This window comes from Anser cygnoides, chromosome 21, assembly GCF_040182565.1.
Source record: "Anser cygnoides isolate HZ-2024a breed goose chromosome 21, Taihu_goose_T2T_genome, whole genome shotgun sequence".
Classification (NCBI taxonomy): domain Eukaryota; kingdom Metazoa; phylum Chordata; class Aves; order Anseriformes; family Anatidae; genus Anser; species Anser cygnoides.
In genome coordinates this window covers 3,472,130-3,494,891 of record NC_089893.1, presented here as the reverse complement: position 1 = coordinate 3,494,891, position 22,762 = coordinate 3,472,130, and the positions used below count along the sequence as shown (strand labels likewise).

The following is a 22,762-nucleotide window of genomic DNA, read 5'->3' as shown; positions in this document are numbered from 1 at the left end:
CACTTCAACTTCATTGAAACTTACCATTTTTCACTCAATTACTTTTACAAAACTTTTAAAATTGTTTGTTTTCCTCATGACAGATACATAGTTAAAATACTTGATTTCAGTAATGTTTTTGTAAAATGAAGTGCATTTTAGTATGCCTTTCACTCATTAAGAGTTAAGGATGCACAGGTGCCAAGTAGATCTCAGCTGTATGCTTTTTGCCACAGCTGAGCTGCTCAGACACTCCCGTGACACTGGCACTAAAAGCTCAAAAACTGCAGACTGATTTTAAGGAATAAACTGGTGCAATAGGATATTATCTTGCTGTTGAGTTTTAAGAGCAAGTTAGATGACAGTCTGTAAGAAGATTTGAGAGAGGGCTATCTGAGGTAAGACTTTTTTTTTTTTTTTTTACTGTTTTCTCCGTAATAATATTCCCTTTTCTCTGTAATATTTCTGAGTTTCAAAGAGTTTTTTTTTTTTTTTTTTTTTTTTTTTGTGTGGAGGCAGTGATATTAGAAATTTCTGTGGAGAACTAAATAACAAAAATATATACTTCTCATTTATTTGGGGACACCGATTTCTTTGGAAGGAACATGCAACATTTTCCCTAATTAGACACTTGGAACCACGAGGTTTTTAGATGTTATTTGGCTAGCTGCGCACAAGTTTTCCAACGCCCGTCCGCAGGCCCCCGTTTGCTGTGAGGGACGCAGACCCCTCACGGCTGAGAGCCCGGCCATGACGGGCAGGGCAGCGAGCACGGCAGCGCTGCCACCCCCGACTGTTACGACTGCGCCCTCAGAGGCCTCAACCAATCAAAGCCGGGCCGCATGTCCGTTTTCACCAATGGGCGGGCGCGATCGCCAAGGCGAAAGTGGCGGGCGCCGTTCCGCGTTGCTATTGGCTGGCGGGCGGGCCGGCGTGGTATATAAAGCATTGTGAGGGACGGGGTGAGGTACTGCCCGAGGAGCGGATGAATATGCTGTCGGTTTGTGCTGCGTTATCCTGAGGTGCTGAGGAGATTGTGGTGGGCAGCTCTGTCAGGGAGGTGGTGAGTAGTCAGTACCAAGCAGGAGCGAGATGGGGCAGTGTTGGGGGGCTGGGCGAGGAAATCCGGGGAGAGCCTGCCTGGGCTGAGGTAATGGGGAGGGAGAGTGGTGAGAGGGCAGGGCCATGCCGAGGGGATGAGAGGGGGCGGTAGTATGGCGCAGGCTTGGGGCTGGTAGGTAGACACTAATACCACAAATATCTCTTGCTATAGTGGGATGAAAGTATATACAGGAAGAAAAACAAGAATGCTGAGAAGAATTTAATGTGCAGTAACATTCTATGTGCTAGATGGCTACTTTTTGGTAGTAGATACTAGCATATGACAATCTCTAAGCTGTATGTTGTTCCTTTGGCAGCAGGTGCTAGAACAAAAAAAAAATCAGTCTAGGGGAACTTGCGGTATGAGTGACAAAGAAGAGCAGAGCAGCAGCAATGATGATTGAAGAGAAAGGCAGCCTGGGCAAAGGTACTGCCCTGTCAACAGGTAAGGATTTCAGTTGGTAGCAGCCAGTGAAGAAGAAGGAAGAGGCATCATGTGGATCTACGAGGCAAGAATGAGCAGCAAGAGGACGAGGGAGCAGAAGACTGAAGAGGAGCAAAAACGAAGGCACCCTGGGGAAAGGGACCGTGCTGTCAGCAGGGCTACAGTAAGGAGAGCAGTGCTGGCACCTTAGGTGCCCAGGTTTGTTTTGCAGTGCGTGACCACCCTGTAAGCAAGGGCCCAGGCTCTCAAGCTGTGCTATGCATGTCCTGCTCTGTTTGCCCAGGGTTCCAGCCTTGGAGCCCTGCTGCAGTAGTGGCTCGAGCTGCTCTGTGCGTCAGCATGGTGAGAAAAGCTGCTTTAAGTGGGTGTTGGTAGGGCCAAGTCAGGGATCCCAAGGCAGCTCCTCATAACGACCACCCAAATGAAGGCAGACTTGGAAATGGGGACTACTTTCCTCAGGCCCAGGACTTGGAGCTTCCAACACATGTCTAACGGTTTGTCCTTTGTTTGCACCAGCCAGTGCAGAAGAAAGAAAAGACGTCGTGTGGAACGACGAGGCAAGAGTGAGCAGGAAGAGGGAGCAGAAGACAGAAGAAGGGCAAAGAGGAGGGCACCCTGGGCAAAGGCACCCAAAAGCACCTGGGAGCAGGGCCAGCCTGTCAGCAGGTGTTGGAGCCAGCTGCTCTAGTCAGCCAGCAGGAACAGCCCCTTCCCGGCCCTCTAGAGGGTGCGGGCTGGGGCGCTGCTCGTGTTGTCGGGGTTATGTTTGTAGTTCCTATAGTGTGGGCTTAGCCTGCCCGTAGGGCTCCTGAAGCGGTTGAGTTGTGGCTCAGCCAGGCGGGCCGGCCCGTAGCTGGGCCACAGGTGGGAGCCTCGTGCTCTGCGGAGCTTTGTGGCGCTGCTGAGGCGTGGGGTACGGCCCTGTAAGCAGGGTGGAGCGTGCCCCCGTGTCACTTGCTGCCGGGAGCCCCCTGTAGCCAGGTGGGTCTCTGTGGCCCCCGCCTTACATGGGCCTGGGACCACTAGAAGTGGGGCCGGGTTTTCACCCTCCCTGTAACCAGGGCTGGGGCCCGACCCCCGGCATTCGGCCGTCTCGCTCCGCTGCCTGTCCTTCCTGCTGGCGGGGGAAGGCTGAGCTCTGGGGTTCCCTGGGTGTTGTGGACCTGCCTGTAATCAGGCTTAGGTCTGGGAGCCTTTTGCTCCGCTGGCAGCTGTGGGGTGCCTGAGCCGTTAGCGGTATTGAGGTTCGGATTCCCCAGTTAGGGGAGAAGGAGCCTCCCCCGGCCTCTGGGCCCAGGGCAGCCCTGTAGCTCAGGGTGCTGTTGCCCTGGGTTCCTGGGCGCTTTAAATTGTCAACGGCTCCTCGAGCCCCCCTGTAAGCAGGGGTGCAGGCTCTTGGGCTGTTGCTGTGTGTGCCCAGCTTCCTTTGCCCAGGGAGCTTGCTTCGGAGCCCTGCTGCAGCACCGGATGGAGTTAATCTGTGCGTCAACACGGTGAGAAAAGCTGCTTTAAGGTGGTTTTGTTATGGCAAAGGGGTGGGGTGGGGGGGGAAACCTCTGAGGCTGTCTCTCCTTGGGGGCCGGTTGCAGTGGGGTCCTGCCTTGGGGTCTTCAGTTCCTTGTTTTGTTCCAGCACAGGAGTTGGAGCTTCGAACCCTGTTCTGATGGTTTTGTCCTCGTTTGCAGCAGCCAGTGCAGAGGAACGAAGAGGCGTCGTGTGGAACGACGAGGCAAGAGTGAGCGGGAAGAGGGGCAAAGAGGAGGGCACCCTGGGCAAAGGCACCGCCCTGTCAGCAGGGCTCTAAGTAGAGGACAGTAGCGCTGGCACCTTAGGTGCCCGGGTAGGTTTTGTGCTGGGCGACCTCCCTGTAAGCAGGGCTCGGGTCTTTGCTCTTGTAGGTGGCCTTTTGCCTCGTTGCTCCTTTGGCTGCCTGGGGGGAGCGGCCCCCTGGAAGCAGGGGCACAGCCGCTCTCTCCGCACCCGGCGGGGCCTCAGAGCTCTCTGGACCCCAAGGCCCCCCCGTAGTCAGGGGAGAGCCTTTCCCCACCCCCTTTTTTTGGCCTTCTAGCTCTTTGTGTAAACTACTTGTCTGTCCAAACATGATGAACTATTAAAAACTACTGTATAAATAATATGTAATATATAACATCAGCTATTACATAATAATATATATAATATGATAAATACGAATTATATGAAAAGCTATTCTATGAAGTAGACGAGCTATTGCTGGAACAACCTATTATTAGGTGTTCTGTGTATTATTGCCCCGTAGCTGGGGTGCGTAGTACCGTTTGGCCACACCAGAAGCCCTTTTGGCCTCTGGAGGTCTCCGGCATCACTGTAACTTCCGGGCAGGTCTGAGGTTCTCGCCTTCTGCTTGCGGGTGGCGTTTTGCTACCCAAGAGTTGGTTGCGTTGGTTCTCCTTCCTCACTGGGACGTTATCTGTCCCTGTCCTGTCCTCTGTGCTCCCTCTCCATTCTCCAGGTCGGTGTGAGTGAGCGAGTGAGTTTTTCCTTAGGGCTCTCTTAAAACTGCTGCAGCTTAGCCTAAACTTCCCTGGGGGGACGGAGTTCTCGGTGCGGCTTGACGAGGGAGCCCGTGGGTAGTGACGGAGCCCAGGCTTGACCCATTTTTTTAGGGCAGTCAAGTGGCACAACGGTAGTATGGGCACCGCCACCCTGTAGCCAGGGCCTGGGTCTGCGCCCGTGTGCTTGGCTGTCCTGCCGGAGACCTGTGCGAGCGACAACCCCGTAGTCGGGGTCTGTGTCACGAGCTGTGGAGCCCTCTGTCCCCGGGAGCAGGGCCAGCCTGTCAGCAGGTGTTGGAGCCAGCTGCTCTAGTGAGCCAGCAGGAACAGCCCCTTCCCGGCCCTCTAGAGGGTGCGGGCTGGGGCGCTGCTCGTGTTGTCAGGGTTATGTTTGTAGTTCCTATAGTGTGGGCTTAGTCTGCCCGTAGGGCTCCTGAAGCGGTTGAGTTGTGGCGCAGCCAGGCGGGCCGGCCCGTAGCCGGGCCACAGGTGGGAGCCTCGTGCTCTGCGGAGCTTTGTGGCGCTGCTGAGGCGTGGGGTACGGCCCTGTAAGCAGGGTGGAGCGTGCCCCCGTGTCACTTGCTGCCGGGAGCCCCCTGTAGCCAGGTGGGTCTCCGTGGCCCCCGCCTTACATGGGCCTGGGGCCGGGTTTTCACCCTCCCTGTAACCAGGGCTGGGGCCCGACCCCTGGCATTCGGCCTTCTCGCTCCGCTGCCTGTCCTTCCTGCTGGCGGGGGAAGGCTGAGCTCTGGGGTTCCCTGGGTGTTGTGGACCTGCCTGTAATCAGGCTTAGGTCTGGGAGCCTTTTGCTCCGCTGGCAGCTGTGGGGTGCCTGAGCCATTAGCGGTATTGAGGTTTGGATTCCCCAGTTAGGGGAGAAGGAGCCTCCCCCGGCCTCTGGGCCCAGGGCAGCCCTGTAGCTCAGGGTGCTGTTGCCCTGGGTTCCTGGGCGCTTTAAATTGTCAACAGCTCCTCGAGCCCCCCTGTAAGCAGGGGTGCAGGCTCTTGGGCTGTTGCTGTGTGTGCCCAGCTTCCTTTGCCCAGGGAGCTTGCTTCGGAGCCCTGCTACAGCACCGGATGGAGTTAATCTGTGCGTCAGCACGGTGAGAAAAGCTGCTTTAAGGTGGTTTTGTTATGGCAAAGGGGGGGGGGGGGGGGGGGAACCTCTGAGGCTGTCTCTCCTTGGGGGCCTGGTTGCAGTGGGGTCCTGCCTTGGGGTCTTCGGTTCCTTGTTTTGTTCCAGCACAGGAGTTGGAGCTTCGAACCCCGTTCTGATGGTTTTGTCCTCGTTTGCAGCAGCCAGTGCAGAGGAACGAAGAGGCGTCGTGTGGAACGACGAGGCAAGAGTGAGCGGGAAGAGGGGCAAAGAGGAGGGCACCCTGGGCAAAGGCACCGCCCTGTCAGCAGGGCTCTAAGTAGAGGACAGTAGCGCTGGCACCTTAGGTGCCCGGGTAGGTTTTGTGCTGGGCGACCTCCCTGTAAGCAGGGCTCGGGTCTTTGCTCTTGTAGTTGGCCTTTTGCCTCGTTGCTCCTTTGGCTGCCTGGGGGGAGCGGCCCCCTGTAAGCAGGGGCACAGCTGCTCTCTCCGCACCCGGCGGGGCCTCAGAGCTCTCTGGACCCCAAGGCCCCCCTGTAGTCAGGGGAGAGCCTTTCCCCACCCCCGTTTTTTGGCTCTTTGTGTAAACTACTTGTCTGTCCAAACATGATGAACTATTAAAAACTACTGTATAAATAATATGTAATATATAACATCAGCTATTACATAATAATATATATAATATGATAAATACGAATTATATGAAAAGCTATTCTATGAAGTAGACGAGCTATTGCTGGAACAACCTATTATTAGGTGTTCTGTGTATTATTGCCCCGTAGCTGGGGTGCGTAGTACCGTTTGGCCACACCAGAAGCCCTTTTGGCCTCTGGAGGTCTCCGGCATCACTGTAACTTCCGGGCAGGTCTGAGGTTCTCGCCTTCTGCTTGCGGGTGGCGTTTTGCTACCCAAGAGTTGGTTGCGTTGGTTCTCCTTCCTCACTGGGACGTTATCTGTCCCTGTCCTGTCCTCTGTGCTCCCTCTCCATTCTCCAGGTCGGTGTGAGTGAGCGAGTGAGTTTTTCCTTAGGGCTCTCTTAAAACTGCTGCAGCTTAGCCTAAACTTCCCTGGGGGGACGGAGTTCTCGGTGCGGCTTGACGAGGGAGCCCGTGGGTAGTGACGGAGCCCAGGCTTGACCCATTTTTTTAGGGCAGTCAAGTGGCACAACGGTAGTATGGGCACCGCCACCCTGTAGCCAGGGCCTGGGTCTGCGCCCGTGTGCTTGGCTGTCCTGCCGGAGACCTGTGCGAGCGACAACCCCGTAGTCGGGGTCTGTGTCACGAGCTGTGGAGCCCTCTGTCCCCGGGAGCAGGGCCAGCCTGTCAGCAGGTGTTGGAGCCAGCTGCTCTAGTGAGCCAGCAGGAACAGCCCCTTCCCGGCCCTCTAGAGGGTGCGGGCTGGGGCGCTGCTCGTGTTGTCAGGGTTGTTTGTAGTTCCTATAGTGTGGGCTTAGTCTGCCCATAGGGCTCCTGAAGCGGTTGAGTTGTGGCGCAGCCAGGCGGGCCGGCCCGTAGCCGGGCCACAGGTGGGAGCCTCGTGCTCTGAGGAGCTTTGTGGCGCTGCTGAGGCGTGGGGTACGGCCCTGTAAGCAGGGTGGAGCGTGCCCCCATGTCACTTGCTGCCGGGAGCCCCCTGTAGCCAGGTGGGTCTCCGTGGCCCCCGCCTTACATGGGCCTGGGGCCGGGTTTTCACCCTCCCTGTAACCAGGGCTGGGGCCCGACCCCCGGCATTCGGCCTTCTCGCTCCGCTGCCTGTCCTTCCTGCTGGCGGGGGAAGGCTGAGCTCTGGGGTTCCCTGGGTGTTGTGGACCTGCCTGTAATCAGGCTTAGGTCTGGGAGCCTTTTGCTCCGCTGGCAGCTGTGGGGTGCCTGAGCCGTTAGCGGTATTGAGGTTTGGATTCCCCAGTTAGGGGAGAAGGAGCCTCCCCCGGCCTCTGGGCCCAGGGCAGCCCTGTAGCTCAGGGTGCTGTTGCCCTGGGTTCCTGGGCGCTTTAAATTGTCAACAGCTCCTAGAGCCCCCCTGTAAGCAGGGGTCCAGGCTCTTGGACTGTTGCTGTGTGTGCCCAGCTTCCTTTGCCCAGGGAGCTTGCTTCGGAGCCCTGCTGCAGCACCGGATGGAGTTGATCTGTGCGTCAGCACGGTGAGAAAAGCTGCTTTAAGGTGGTTTTGTTATGGCAAAGGGGAGGGGGGGGGGGAAACCTCTGAGGCTGTCTCTCCTTGGGGGCCTGGTTGCAGTGGGGTCCTGCCTTGGGGTCTTCAGTTCCTTGTTCTGATCCAGCACAGGAGTTGGAGCTTCCAACCCCGTTCTGATGGTTTTGTCCTTGTTTGCAGCAGCCAGCGCAGAGGAACGAAGAGGCGTTGTGTGGAACGACGAGGCAAGAGTGAGCGGGAAGAGGGGCAAAGAGGAGGGCACCCTGGGCAAAGGCACCGCCCTGTCAGCAGGGCTCTAAGTAGAGGACAGTAGCGCTGGCACCTTAGGTGCCCGGGTAGGTTTTGTGCTGGGCGACCTCCCTGTAAGCAGGGCTCGGGTCTTTGCTCTTGTAGGTGGCCTTTTGCCTCGTTGCTCCTTTGGCTGCCTGGGGGGAGCGGCCCCCTGGAAGCAGGGGCACAGCCGCTCTCTCCGCACCCGGCGGGGCCTCGGAGCTCTCTGGAACCCAAGGCCCCCCTGTAGTCAGGGGAGAGCCTTTCCCCACCCCCTTTTTTTGGCTCTTTGTGTAAACTACTTGTCTGTCCAAACATGATGAACTATTAAAAACTACTGTATAAATAATATAGAATGTAATATATAACATCAGCTATTACATAATATATATAATATGATAAATACGAATTATATGAAAAGCTATTCTGTGAAGTAGACGAGCTATTGCTGGAACAACCTATTATTAGGTGTTCTGTGTATTATTGCCCCGTAGCTGGGGTGCGTAGTACCGTTTGGCCACACCAGAAGCCCTTTTGGCCTCTGGAGGTCTCCGGCATCACTGTAACTTCCGGGCAGGTCTGAGGTTCTCGCCTTCTGCTTGCGGGTGGCGTTTTGCTACCCAAGAGTTGGTTGCGTTGGTTCTCCTTCCTCACTGGGACGTTATCTGTCCCTGTCCTGTCCTCTGTGCTCCCTCTCCATTCTCCAGGTCGGTGTGAGTGAGCGAGTGAGTTTTTCCTTAGGGCTCTCTTAAAACTGCTGCAGCTTAGCCTAAACTTCCCTGGGGGGACGGAGTTCTCGGTGCGGCTTGACGAGGGAGCCCGTGGGTAGTGACGGAGCCCAGGCTTGACCCATTTTTTTAGGGCAGTCAAGTGGCACAACGGTAGTATGGGCACCGCCACCCTGTAGCCAGGGCCTGGGTCTGCGCCCGTGTGCTTGGCTGTCCTGCCGGAGACCTGTGCGAGCGACAACCCCGTAGTCGGGGTCTGTGTCACGAGCTGTGGAGCCCTCTGTCCCCGGGAGCAGGGCCAGCCTGTCAGCAGGTGTTGGAGCCAGCTGCTCTAGTGAGCCAGCAGGAACAGCCCCTTCCCGGCCCTCTAGAGGGTGCGGGCTGGGGCGCTGCTCGTGTTGTCAGGGTTATGTTTGTAGTTCCTATAGTGTGGGCTTAGTCTGCCCATAGGGCTCCTGAAGCGGTTGAGTTGTGGCGCAGCCAGGCGGGCCGGGCCACAGGTGGGAGCCTCGTGCTCTGAGGAGCTTTGTGGCGCTGCTGAGGCGTGGGGTACGGCCCTGTAAGCAGGGTGGAGCGTGCCCCCGTGTCACTTGCTGCCGGGAGCCCCCTGTAGCCAGGTGGGTCTCCGTGGCCCCCGCCTTACATGGGCCTGGGGCCGGGTTTTCACCCTCCCTGTAACCAGGGCTGGGGCCCGACCCCTGGCATTCAGCCTTCTCGCTCCGCTGCCTGTCCTTCCTGCTGGCGGGGGAAGGCTGAGCTCTGGGGTTCCCTGGGTGTTGTGGACCTGCCTGTAATCAGGCTTAGGTCTGGGAGCCTTTTGCTCCGCTGGCAGCTGTGGGGTGCCTGAGCCGTTAGCGGTATTGAGGTTTGGATTCCCCAGTTAGGGGAGAAGGAGCCTCCCCCGGCCTCTGGGCCCAGGGCAGCCCTGTAGCTCAGGGTGCTGTTGCCCTGGGTTCCTGGGCGCTTTAAATTGTCAACAGCTCCTTGAGCCCCCCTGTAAGCAGGGGTGCAGGCTCTTGGACTGTTGCTGTGTGTGCCCAGCTTCCTTTGCCCAGGGAGCTTGCTTCGGAGCCCTGCTGCAGCACCGGATGGAGTTGATCTGTGCGTCAGCACGGTGAGAAAAGCTGCTTTAAGGTGGTTTTGTTATGGCAAAGGGGAGGGGGGGGGGGGGGAAACCTCTGAGGCTGTCTCTCCTTGGGGGGCGGTTGCAGTGGGGTCCTGCAGAGGGATCCTGCCTCGGGGTCTTCTGTTCCTTGTTTTGTTCCAGCACAGGAGTTGGAGCTTCGAACCCCGTTCTGATGGTTTTGTCCTCGTTTGCAGCAGCCAGTGCAGAGGAACGAAGAGGAGTCGTGTGGAACGACGAGGCAAGAGTGAGCGGGAAGAGGGGCAAAGAGAAGGGCACCCTGGGCAAAGGCACCGCCCTGTCAGCAGGGCTCTAAGTAGAGGACAGTAGCGCTGGCACCTTAGGTGCCCGGGTAGGTTTTGTGCTGGGCGACCTCCCTGTAAGCAGGGCTCGGGTCTTTGCTCTTGTAGTTGGCCTTTTGCCTCGTTGCTCCTTTGGCTGCCTGGGGGGAGCGGCCCCCTGTAAGCAGGGGCACAGCCGCTCTCTCCGCACCCGGCGGGGCCTCGGAGCTCTCTGGACCCCAAGGCCCCCCTGTAGTCAGGGGAGAGCCTTTCCCCACCCCCTTTTTTAGCTCTTTGTGTAAACTACTTGTCTGTCCAAACATGATGAACTATTAAAAACTACTGTATAAATAATATAGAATGTAATATATAACATCAGCTATTACATAATAATATATATAATATGATAAATACAAATTATATGAGAAGTTGTTATATGAAGTAGAGGAGCTATTGCTGGAACAAGCTGTTATTAGGTGTTCTGTGTATTATTGCCCCGTAGCTGGGGTGCGTAGTACCGTTTGGCCACACCAGAAGCCCTTTTGGCCTCTGGAGGTCTCCGGCATCACTGTAACTTCCGGGCAGGTCTGAGGTTCTCGCCTTCTGCTTGCGGGTGGCGTTTTGCTACCCAAGAGTTGGTTGCGTTGGTTCTCCTTCCTCACTGGGACGTTATGTGTCCCTGTCCTGTCCTCTGTGCTCCCTCTCCATTCTCCAGGTCGGTGTGAGTGAGCGAGCGAGTGAGTTTTTCCTTAGGGCTCTCTTAAAATTGCTGCAGCTTAGCCTAAACTTCCCTGGGGGGACGGAGTTCTCGGTGCGGCTTGACGAGGGAGCCCGTGGGTAGTGACGGAGCCCAGGCTTGACCCATTTTTTTAGGGCAGTCAAGTGGCACAACGGTAGTATGGGCACCGCCACCCTGTAGCCAGGGCCTGGGTCTGCGCCCGTGTGCTTGGCTGTCCTGCCGGAGACCTGTGCGAGCGACAACCCCGTAGTCGGGGTCTGTGTCACGAGCTGTGGAGCCCTCTGTCCCCGGGAGCAGGGCCAGCCTGTCAGCAGGTGTTGGAGCCAGCTGCTCTAGTGAGCCAGCAGGAACAGCCCCTTCCCGGCCCTCTAGAGGGTGCGGGCTGGGGCGCTGCTCGTGTTGTCAGGGTTATGTTTGTAGTTCCTATAGTGTGGGCTTAGTCTGCCCGTAGGGCTCCTGAAGCGGTTGAGTTGTGGCGCAGCCAGGCGGGCCGGCCCGTAGCCGGGCCACAGGTGGGAGCCTCGTGCTCTGCGGAGCTTTGTGGCGCTGCTGAGGCGTGGGGTACGGCCCTGTAAGCAGGGTGGAGCGTGCCCCCGTGTCACTTGCTGCCGGGAGCCCCCTGTAGCCAGGTGGGTCTCCGTGGCCCCCGCCTTACATGGGCCTGGGACCACTAGAAGTGGGTCTGGGTTTTCACCCTCCCTGTAACCAGGGCTGGGGCCCGACCCCCGGCATTCGGCCTTCTCGCTCCGCTGCCTGTCCTTCCTGCTGGCGGGGGAAGGCTGAGCTCTGGGGTTCCCTGGGTGTTGTGGACCTGCCTGTAATCAGGCTTAGGTCTGGGAGCCTTTTGCTCCGCTGGCAGCTGTGGGGTGCCTGAGCCGTTAGCGGTATTGAGGTTTGGATTCCCCAGTTAGGGGAGAAGGAGCCTCCCCCGGCCTCTGGGCCCAGGGCAGCCCTGTAGCTCAGGGTGCTGTTGCCCTGGGTTCCTGGGCGCTTTAAATTGTCAACAGCTCCTCGAGCCCCCCTGTAAGCAGGGGTGCAGGCTCTTGGGCTGTTGCTGTGTGTGCCCAGCTTCCTTTGCCCAGGGAGCTTGCTTTGGAGCCCTGCTGCAGCACCGGATGGAGTTAATCTGTGCGTCAACACGGTGAGAAAAGCTGCTTTAAGGTGGTTTTGTTACGGTAAGGGGGAGGGGGGGGATCTCTAAGGCTGTCTTGGTTAGGGTGGTCCTTATGGAGGAGCTGCCTTCGGTTCCATATTGGCTTCAGGTACAGGACTTGGAGGTTCCAACCTTGTTATGATGGTTTTGACTTCGTTTGCAGCAGCCCACGCAGAAGAAAAAAATCACGGAATTGTAGGGGTGGGATGGGACCTCGAGGGCTTGTGGACTCAAACCCCCTTGCCAGAAAATGTTCCCTTGAGCGTATAGTACAAGTGGGGGTGCAGACTGGTCTTGAATAACTCCAGAGAAGGAGCCTCTACACCCTCTGTAGGCAGCCTGTTCCAGTGCTCCATCACCCTCACTGCTGGTGGTGCACAACTTACTGTGCTCCATTTTGTGTCTATTGCCCCTTGTCCAGTCCCCACTGACCACTGAAAAGATCTTGGCCATATCTCTCTTTCTCACGTACCTCAGGTATTTATAAACATGGGTGAGATCCCCTCTCAGTCTTCCTTTGTAAAGGGTAAACGGACCCAAGTTCCTGCTCCCTAAGTAGGGGTCCAGGCTCTTGGGCTCCTGCTGGGCATGTCCACTCACAGTGGCCTCAGTTTCAAAGCAGGGTGCCTGCTACGGAGCTCTCCTGCACCCGTGCGTGGAGCTCCTTTGCTGATTAGCATCGTGAGAAGAGCTGCCTTAAGGTGGGATTGGTGGGGAGGGCATTTTCTGTTACCCTTGGGTTTGTAGCAGTGTACTGTGCTTCTCTCACTCACTGGAGCTGAGTGGACCACTCACTTTCAAATGGAAAATGCTTTCTTACTCTTCATTTAGTCATTTCCCTGCAGGTAAAGTGCTGTGCTAGAGCACTTGGGAGCAGGATTTTGGGATTGGGGGAGTAATACAGGACCCTTTCTAGAGTTGGTGCTCCTTTCCATGTTTTGGGATAGTGATGGGTCAGAAGAGGTTGGGCAGGTACTTCATCCCAGGTGCTTTCCCTTAAGGTTACACAATAAAATACTTTGTTCTACTGTGTGTTTCCTGTTTGGTTAGTGTGATACATAACTTGGCTTGGAATAAAATTGTTGTTGTAATCGTCATTGGCTCCTTTATTACTGTTAGACTGCTCTTGCTTACTCCTGGGCTTCTTGGTGGTTAATTTCAACTAGAAGTTTTATGTAACTCAGTAATTAAGAAAATTGTGATATTCACCTTTTGACTATCAGGTGCATTCTGTGCGTTGTTAGCAGAGACAGCATCTTTTCTTCATAAGTTAGGGCTGTGTCTACAGAAGTTCAGCGATATTACTTCTCCTTGTATGATGCTGTCCTTTTTCCTGTTGCTATCATCCCCCAGGTCTGCTATTGTCCTGACCCCCTTGTATTTCATTAGAGTTTTTTACTTCAGGTATTGCAAAATATCTTTGGTTGAGGCCATCTGTGCCTAATCGTTTTTTGTCTTTTGGGGAAGAAACAAGATGCATTAAAAACAGATCTGTTTTCTTAAAGCTATTCTCAGTGAGTGTTTCAGTTTGACATTAGCCCCAAGTAGTACATACAAAAGGATTGGAATTGTATTTCAAAATTAAATTTTGACTTGACGTTTCTGAGCCTTGTAACTCTGCAGAAAAAAATGACACCAGCACTTTTCATCTGCCTTTAACGTTGGTTTTATACCAATAATTACCACCACCTTGTAATTAGTTGAGTGTTCTGAATCTCTCTGCCTGTCATCACAGAAATGGGGTTGTTCCACTGCAATTGTGAGTGTTGGTGTTACTTGGCTGCAGTTCCTGAGTTTTCCTTCTGTAATTCATATGGTCAGGGGAGATTGGAGCAGTAATCAGCGAAAGCTTCATGGGTATCAGTCTGAGCTCTAATTGTTTATTTTCTTTTCATTATTTTACAGTGGCAGCAGGAAAGGCAAGATAGGTGTAAAAAGTCATGTTCTGAGATTGCGTATTTTTATCCTGCCCTGGTTCTGTTTTTTCAACCCAACTTTGGCTTCCCTCTACATTTTCTCCTAGACTCTGCCCGTGTCTACCACTGACACCTGACTCTTCTTTCATGCGTTGTGTCATGAAACTATCAAGGAAGGTGAGCCACAAGCAGCAAACGTTCCACCTCACATTTTGTGTATATTTATTTGTATAGCAGTGTAGGATCCTTAACTCATGAGGCTTGTGCTCTCAGTGTTGCCATTTATGTCCTCATGCGGTAACAGCAGAGGTGGTCCGCCTGCCCTTGCTTAGGCATAGTCATTGCTTGAAGGTGAGACAGGAGCTTTTGCCTCTCTTCTTTGTCACTTCCTGTATTCCTTCCTGCCTTGTATTAATTCACAGGATGTTTCTGGATTCCTTTTGAAGAGGGGGAAGCATGAGCATCTGACACAAGTCCCAGAATGCTTTCTCAAGGGGTGGAAAGATAAATACTTTTACTTAACCTTGAAAAAGCGCTTACCTGGATTGTTCAAGAGGGCAGTAACTCAACTACATCTGTTTCCGAGGGACACCCACCAGTAGTCCCTCTCACACGGTCTCACTTTTAAACTGAGCATGAAAGGATTTTCTTCCCTTAAATGGGAAAAGAGAAAGCCCTCCCTTTTTTTTTTGAAGTGCAGTTTTTAATTATGATTCTAAGAAGGAAGAAACTGTCACAGAAATTATGCCTTTGAATTGTCACGCGAAGAAAACCAGGTGCCAAGTTCACGTTCCTATTGTTACTGCATTTGCCTTACAATTGGCACACCTTGTACATAGGGAGCATTTTGTTGTGGTAGTGTAGCCCGTGGAATGCTAAAATATCTGTCCTCAGGACCCGGAGATGATCTGAGCAAGAGAAAGTCGAAGCAGAGGATCTGTGCCAACTTTTCACCCAGCCTGGTCCGTCATTGACACAAAAGCCACTTACCCTGCACGTGTCTTGATGTGAAAGACCTTTGTTAGCGGAATGAAAACCTACTCTTAAACATAGCTCAGCCTCTTTTTCAAGCTGTACGTAGTAGACTCTTTAATGAAGTTCTTCATTGGGGATCCGGTTGGATATTGGGAAAGAACAACCCCACAAGCAGCATCTGCCATGTGCAGCTGAGATCTTTTATTTAAGATTTTAGGGGGACTTAATCTTTTGCTTTAACTTTTAACTTCAACAGCAAACTAAAGGCCTAGCAGCTAAACCTAAAGACAGGCCAGGTGTTTTCCTAGGGTTTCCAGAGCTTTTCACCGCCTCCTCCTCCACTCATGCACGAGTGCCAGATTGCTGGGTGCAGATGGATCCTTCACCCAGCCCTTGGTGTGATGGTGCTGATGGAAGCTTCTCCTTGGCATCTTTCCCAGAGTAGCTGACGTGACAAAGTGCAGGGTTTGACTGTCCTGGTGCAGGGCTACCAAGGAAGTCTCCTCCTCGCGATCAGTCTTTGCATCCAAAAGGCATGCTAGGGTGGAGGCTGCAGCCTTTGCTTGCTTACAACGCATGCAAGAAGGGGTTACAGTGCTGGGATGCTCCTCGCTCACGTGTGTGTTTGTCTCTCCAGCGGGAGCCTCTGCAAAGTTCAGTAGCAGACCTGCCTCTGTTTGCACAGAGCTCACCTGCAGTGACGAGCCTCAATCCTTTAGGAGACTCATTCCTGTTCAATAAAAGCCAGTAAAGGTCACTGCTGCATGCCTGATTAGGTAGGTTGGATCTTGCAGGATCTTGCCTAAAAGACAGGAGTTGCCTTTGGGTCTTCTGCATTTGAGGCCAACATCCCAGGGACCGGGATTTTCTTTTATTCTCTCCCCCAAGTTTTGCTTGAACTTGCTGTAAAAATGCTGGAAAAAAACAGCGTGAGGAAAAGAACATCTCGGCAAGAACATTGCAACCGTCTCCACTTACTGATTCCTCCCCCCTCCATTACTAGCAAAGGGTTGTTTCATGAGTTAGTAACTGATCTTTAAAAGGAAAAAAACGTGCAGATAATCTCCAAGCACCAATTTGCCTATTAGTTTGCATTTGTTTCAGGTTTAACCACCTAGTCTGCAGCACATAATGGTGCTGCAATCACAATAGGTATGTTATTAAAAAGAGAGGGACCGAACTGCTAATTGCACAGAGAAATTCTCAGAGGTAATTTAGGTTGAATCAGCTGATAAATATCAGAACAGGGTGCTTTTTATTGAACCAACAAACAAGAAAACTCTGTCTTTAGGATCTGCCAGCAACACTCTGTGAGCAATTGGTGCTGCCCAAACACTCCCCTGCTGTGACTGAAACTTTTAGGTAAGGCTCCAGAAGTTTTACAGGAGAGTGAGTGCTGTTCCTTGCTACTTTGGATGTGTCTTTCCACTCTTGAGAATTTTTCTTTGCAGCTTTTGTTTCCCCTGGTTAGAATTGTTCTTACTGACATGAGCCTGGGTCCCGCTGCTGTGCAGTGTGGATACGCAGGGCAGAGCATTGCTGCCTGTAAGGAAATCACCCTCCTTTCACTAGGGAAGCTGCAACCCTCGTGTTAATCCTGTCGCTCTTTTAAAACTGTCCGTGGTGCTCATTTTGCTCACGGTCAGCCTAGTTCACCCTCACAGACAGAGCTCCTGGCTGGCTGCCGGGCTGGCAGCAGGGAAGGAGGAGATGCTGTCACGTACTTGTGCCGCACCCAGCGCATCTCCACGCCTTTATCCTGCCTGTAACCTCTTGGGCCGTGTGCCCAGTTCACTTGGAAAAGAAAAATCCTTCCCCAGCTTTCTTCTCTCTCTGCTTTTCCTCTGTCCTCTCCTCCCGCACGTGGCCCTGGCTGTCAGCAGGTGCTAATGGCCGAGCACAGGAGTCCAAGCTGATTTCACTGTGATTTCCAAAAAGCACACCCAAGCTGAGAGACTGTTTATTTTGTTGGGAGGCAAGTGAAGGAGAACAAATAATAAAACTCTGGTAAACACAGAAAACGAGGGGTACATTACCAGGGAAGCCAGAAGGCTGCTACCCAAATGCCTAATCCCGGCCAGGATTTAGGCAGATCTGAAATACCATGACGCTGTGCACACAAAGGGCATCCTTCCTTCCCTGACTCGCCACCCAGAGTCTGTGTGTGCCCAGCATCCCAACCACTGAGTCCTCTGTTTCTAGCACAAGGTCAGTGCAACATAATCTATCCTCTGCATCCCCAAACGCTCAGGTATTGCTTTCCTTCTTGGCATAAAAGTACCTTTTTAAGACACTTTTGAAGGCACAGAAAAACCGGCAAAGGAACCAGCTGGACGTTGCGCCTTGTCCCTTCCAGGGTGAGGGCTGTGCTGGGAACAGGCGAGGCTGGGAGGCACAGAGGTGCTATGGAAACAGCTGGGTAAGAGCAGAGATGAACGGAGATTGCTTTAGCACTGCCATTACTCGCGGGTAGATGACATGTGTGGCTTCCACTTCCCAGGTGTCCCTCGCACTAAGTTTTGCCCATACGTTATAAAAAAGAAATCTCAGTAACATTAAGCAGTGTACGTAACAGGCAGTGTGAATACACCAGCAGGTGTCAGTGACTATAATTAGGAAAGTTCCTTCCTCTCGGATTAGGACTCTAAACCGGGGACTCCTATTAACCCCAGACCAGCCCAGTTCTGCTCAGCATACTGAGCAGGCCATCAGTGAAAAAATGTGAGCTCATTAAACCCACAATGTACCTATTCTAATTATAACTGTTGAAGTGTGAAGCCATCTTGCAGCAGGGCACACATTGTTAGGATGATTTAAAGTTATTGCTGAGTGCTCGGGGCGCTTTTCTGCAGCCACGTGCCAAACCACGATGAAGGATGAAAGCACGGAGCTAGTTTGGGAACTATTTGAAAAGTGGCTGCCGCTTGGCTGGCTGCTCTGCCCAGCTGACACTTGCAAAGCTAAAGCAGGGGAGTTGTCAGATTTCAGCGGAAAACTTAAATTTGAATGTCATGACACGGAGGTCTTCCTACGGGTCCGCTCCTTTCAGAGGAAAGCACAAAGCCCTCTGCAACGACAGGACTATTTAATCAGGGAATGCTTATCATTGACCTGGCAGTGGAGGACTGATGTATGCTGAAGCAGGCAGGGTCTTAACCCTCCCAAAACATCCGATTTTTGAATCTATTTTCCATGTAAGAAACGGTGGCCATCTGCACATACCATGCAGTGCTCCTTCCACTGCCTTGGCATTTCTCATTTTCCACTCACCCTGCTACTCCCAGACCTGCATTTGCTTATGGTCACGTAATAGTTGCTGGCTGTTTCTTTTTCTCCGACTGGCTTTCCACCACCAGGGGAAAGTATAAAAATCTGCAGCAGGATGGGAGGCAAACCAATCACTTAACAAGACCTAATTAGTAAGGGAAGCCCTCCCTGGGTAATTGCCACTCATTTTTCAGCTGTGAACACAAGAAGAAAAATACTTTTAAGGAGCTTAATCAAGTCCTTACAAAATCCTGGCAGCACCCAGTAGCTGAACCCTACTTGATCAGGGCTTGAGTGGGGAGAGTGAGAAAAAGCTATTGACAGAGAGTTCCTGGAAAGCTCACCGAGCAGCTAATTAGACAGATTTTTACCAGCAGCTCTCCCAAGACTTATTTTCTTGTCCTTCTGTAAACATTCAAAACCCAGCTGGGCAGTTTTAGTAGTTGCCTTTTTGGGCAACTTTTGAGTCTCCTCACTGCCCTGCCTCACAGATTGAGAGTATGCCGTTGTGCACACAGCTTGAAGCCGGCTTTTCTCTCTTCTGACCCCAGGTCTTGAGTATCTGAGTGAGTTTGTTTGCCTTCTGCACATCAAAGAGGCTGTTTTGGGGTGCCAGGCAAGGGCTCCCGCAGGGTTTGCTTCCAACATCTTCCGCCCTTAGTGCTCATTGTGCATATAACAAGCTATCCCACCTTAAAAATCGTCTCCTTTGCGTTTCTGCTCCCTGCAGAACAAACCCAGCAGTGCTACCGCTGCAAAAGGCATGTGTGCTCCTGCAGCTCATGACTCGCACCCTGTGAGCGACTGATTCTGTTGGCATGATAAACACATGATGCAGAGGAACAGCACTAATTATGACCCTGTCACCTTCATCAGCTCCCCACTAATTGTTTTGGCTTTTTTTAATCTCGGTGCTTGGAGATGAAACATGATGTTTGGTTCTGAAAAGGGGGTTGAAAAGAAAAGAGAAGAAAGAATCGCATTTTAAAATAGCAGCATCAGGTAGATCTTTCAGTTGGATTTGAAATTCAAATGACAGAAATTATAACTATTTTTTGTGTCATTAAAATAAGGCACGGGAATTTTTCAGAGGACTTTCTGGGACTGCCCATGCCGACTCTCAGTCCATAAGATCCGCCTTGCCGTTCCCAGCCCGCAAGAAGGGATCTCTGCTTTATGTCGTAATAAAATTTTCATCTCTCTCCAGGCATTATCAGTTCAAAACCTCACAAGTAATAACGCTTTTCCTAGGTTTTGAGGATGAAGGGTGATATCTCCTTGTCATCTCTTTCTTTGCACCTGCCCACCACATCTTAGGGCAGCTGAATGCCTGCCCTCTGCACGCTCATTAGCAAACGAACGCGAATCATGCTCCAAAGGTGCCTCTCGAGGCTCCTTACTGACAATTCCGTGTCCTCGCCCCTTGCACCACCAAGCACAGATGTCTCATGCAGACCCTGGGTGCTGGGCACCCCTTTTGTTTGCAAAGAGCAGCAGAGCAAAAATATCAGAGAAAGGCAATGCTCTCTGCACGCTCAGGAGATTCGATGTGGTAAATGACTTAATGACTTAATCAGCACGTTCATGGTCTTGCTGCAAACACTTACAAGAAGTAAGTGCTAAGATGCCCATAAAGGAATGAAGCCAGCTATATCAATAATGATGAAAAGTGTAAGTGTAATTCTCCTGCAGGAATCCAATCAGTTTGGTGCCTGATTTCCCATGGCTGCCTTGAGTAATTTCCATGAGCTTTTGCTTCGGTAGCCTATGAAATAAGATAAGCTTGCTAAGTGAACCCAGTGTTATGCAATCACATGAGTTTCCATTTTACCTCGTATTTATCATCAAGAGGAAATATTTGGATTTACTGAACTTTGCTTTGCAGAAACCTCTCGCTGAGCTTGCAGCGGAGTTCCCGCTTCTCTCTAAATGGAAGATGAAGGCAAGCTAGTGTGGATAAAAGAACAAGTAAAAGTCTGCCCCCACTGAAAGAGAAAGTCCCTCCTGCACTTCAGTGTTTGTAGGCAGGCCTCTGTGGCACCAAGCTGACAGCCTGCCTGCCCGTCCTCAGCTGTCCAGGATGGAAATCTCTCAGAGGAGGGTTTCCACCCCAAATTGTAGCAGCAAAAGCAGTTCCTGAGGCTCCCTACAAGCAGCTAGAAGACTGATTTAACAACCAGAGCAACAGCCTGAATCTTTAATTATACTTAATGATTAACTTGCAAACAGGAACGTGCTTTGGTGGTGCATCATTATGCTGCAGCTTCATTAAGCTCATCCATACTTTATTTTTAGATGGCAGCCTTCCTTTGCAGCTGACCCTGGGTTATTCCACAGCACTGCCAGCTGCTGGAAGGTACACCAGGAAGGTGGCACTTCACCAGGAACCCTTCCTTCTCACAGCAATCAAACACAGGCTCGTATTTTAAAATCCAGACTTTAATTGTGAGCCCACGTCTACGTGTGGGGGCAGAAGGGAGAACTCTTCACCCAGCTTCATTCGGATGCTGGATTTTGGGGGGAAATAAATACCAAGAGCAGTCTCCATCCAGTGCTGGAGCTCTTTTTGAGCAGAGCTGAGCAAAGTGGCTCTCCCAGCTCTGGGTGCTGTCCCAGGCCAGCCTGCCGTATGGTTCTGTGTTCATTTTACAGTCCCACCACACACACACATGCTCATTGCCCTTCCTGGTCACACTTTAAGGTGTAATTCCTCCCCATCACACACCACACACGGGCATGTGTTTCTCCTCCCGAGCTCAGCCTTCCTGCACCGTGCAGACAGAGCTGCACCGCCCCAGGCGTTTCAAACAGTGCTGGCCCTGCCGGCCCAGCCAAATAGCCAGCTGTAAGCACTGGATCCAGCCAAGGAAATCTCCCTCTTGCCTCACGTTTTGTTCATAATGGGCCCTTTTCTCAGAAGAGCTGAACTATAATTGAGCGAAATCTTCCAGCTGCCTTGGTGCGTCTCTGCCGCACGGCACCGGAGGTTTCAGCCTTTTCTTTTTCACACAACAGCAAAGCTGTTCATGACAGTTTCTTTTCATTTCCGATTCTAAAGCATAATAAATAACAGACTCTCCTTCCACTTGCTTGGCATGGCAGATACTGAAAAGAAGAATCGGAATGACGTGGAGAACATATATTAAAATTCTCTATCTGGATGAAATTCAGCACTGCTGAGCGTGGCAGAAATGAGCAGGGGGTGATCTCTGTGATATGGCACCGAAATGAATGGAGATGTCCTCACCTTGACCTTTTCTTCCTAAAATCAAACTAGAAATGAATTGTTGTATGGACTCGTGGCAGAATGGGAAGGACAGGGGCAGCTCAGCACGGAGTGCTCCTGGCACACTGATCCTTGCCCTGAAAACAGCAAAATCTTCCCATCTGCAGCGCAGTGAGAGAGCAGCTGGTCTGGTATCAGTCGTACAGGCCAGGCTTCTGCAGGACATTCATCTGCATAGTTTTATTCTTCAGTTTGAAAACGTTCCTTGCCTTTTTCCTGAGGAGTGGGGAGAAGGAAGAGCCGGTCACGTTGTAACACCACACGTGCATGCGTGCAGGTCACCTGCCAGAGGCCAGGGAGCTGCTTTCGTGCAGGGCCTGGCTGCGCACACCTCCAGCCACTGAGCACACGGGCTTCTGCCGAGCACCATTTCAGTGACATTGGTCCTCAGTCTCCGTCAAAGCAATTGAACCTGGATGTGTAGATGCTACGAGTCTTGGTCACTCAGATTAATGCCACTCACCCGATTCCCTAAGGAACCTGGCGGCAGAACTTTATTCATATGGAAAATGATGCCTGGTAGAGCCATCAATTGTTATGTAACTTTATAATTTCATATTTCCTATAACTTCTTTTTCGTTGCCTTTGGCGGCCAACCAGCAAAGCAAATGAACTGTCCCCTGATTGATTTTCTAAGAATAATCTCGTGGCTCTGCCTCTGACTCAGCCCCGTTTGATGCCGAGGACTGCGAAGCCACCTGGAGGAGGAGGAGATCTCCTCCTCACGGCCATGCCCACGGCCTGGGATGGGGCCGCCCTGCCGTCCTGCTGCTTGCCCATCGCTGCCCCATGGCAGCCTGTTTGATTTGGGGTCACCTATTCCCACCTGGGGATGCACTGGAGGCTTTGCTGGACTTTGCCCTTAGGAAACGGCTCAAAGCAGCAAGCGACACCGCGGTGGTCACCTGAAGCCAGCCTTGCAGCCCCGACCCATGCTCCTCTCCCCGCCTTGCTGCTGGGGTTTCAGTAAAATCTGCCTCTTCCCCCCCGTGCTCCCCTCTCCCTGTTGGCTTCTGGCAAATGGATGTGAATCTGCTCCTCACCACGGGCAAGGCAAGGCTCAGGGGTGGGGGGAAGATTAATTGAAGACTTAATTTCTTTTATTCTCATTTGATTAGCTAAGTGGAAGAGGCACGAGTCCCTGCTTCTGTGCTACCGGAGGCTTGATGTCGGCCATGAATCACAGCTCCCAGCTGCCACACTCCGGCTGCACGTCAGGTTAATTACGATGTTGCAGTAAATATTCTTGCAGGCAGAGCCCATCAATTAGAGCCCTCTGCATGCCGGCTGCACAGCTCAATTTCCATCACCTACCTGAGATGGGACAAAGAGGAGGAAAATGAGCTCGGATAGGAGCGGGACGGCCAGGGCTGGGGGTGTCATGGCAGGGACGGGGCACTTCTCCCCAGACAGCAGCTTGCTGGAGCCAGAGGAGCCGAGCTCCTTGGGCAGACTGTCTTGGGTGCAGTAAATAAATCAAAGTTACAAGCAATCAATGAGCAGAAACGTGCTTGCAGTGTCTTAGAGGAAAGTTAGATAATCCCTAGCTTGGAAGTGACCAGCAAACCAGAAGAAGGTTTCCCCTTGTCAGCCTGACGTCCAGCTTGTCTTGGTGCTGTTGCACTGCAATGCCAGCCACATTTTGCCCTGCCAGGCTGCTGCAGATCAGAAGTTCCCTTTGCCGTCAGCACCACTACTGCACGCAGAGCAGGGCTTTAAAAC

The 22,762-nt window shown here is 52.6% G+C and overlaps 1 long non-coding RNA gene across 13 annotated transcripts; it reads left to right on the top strand.

Annotated features, from left to right (window-relative positions):
• The first annotated feature begins 905 nt into the window (after positions 1-905).
• On the top strand, positions 906-12,720 carry LOC125182723 (uncharacterized). 13 transcript variants are annotated; one of them, XR_010826155.1, is made up of 7 exons: positions 909-1,042; positions 1,401-1,688; positions 2,042-3,018; positions 3,211-5,159; positions 5,353-7,291; positions 7,483-9,414; positions 9,621-12,719. It is a non-coding gene; the product is annotated as an uncharacterized lncRNA (long non-coding RNA). The 13 variants fall into 13 exon arrangements; XR_010826154.1 differs by having other exon boundaries at positions 1,398-1,688; XR_010826157.1 differs by having other exon boundaries at positions 1,526-1,688; positions 9,621-12,718.
• The last annotated feature ends 10,042 nt before the right edge of the window (positions 12,721-22,762 follow it).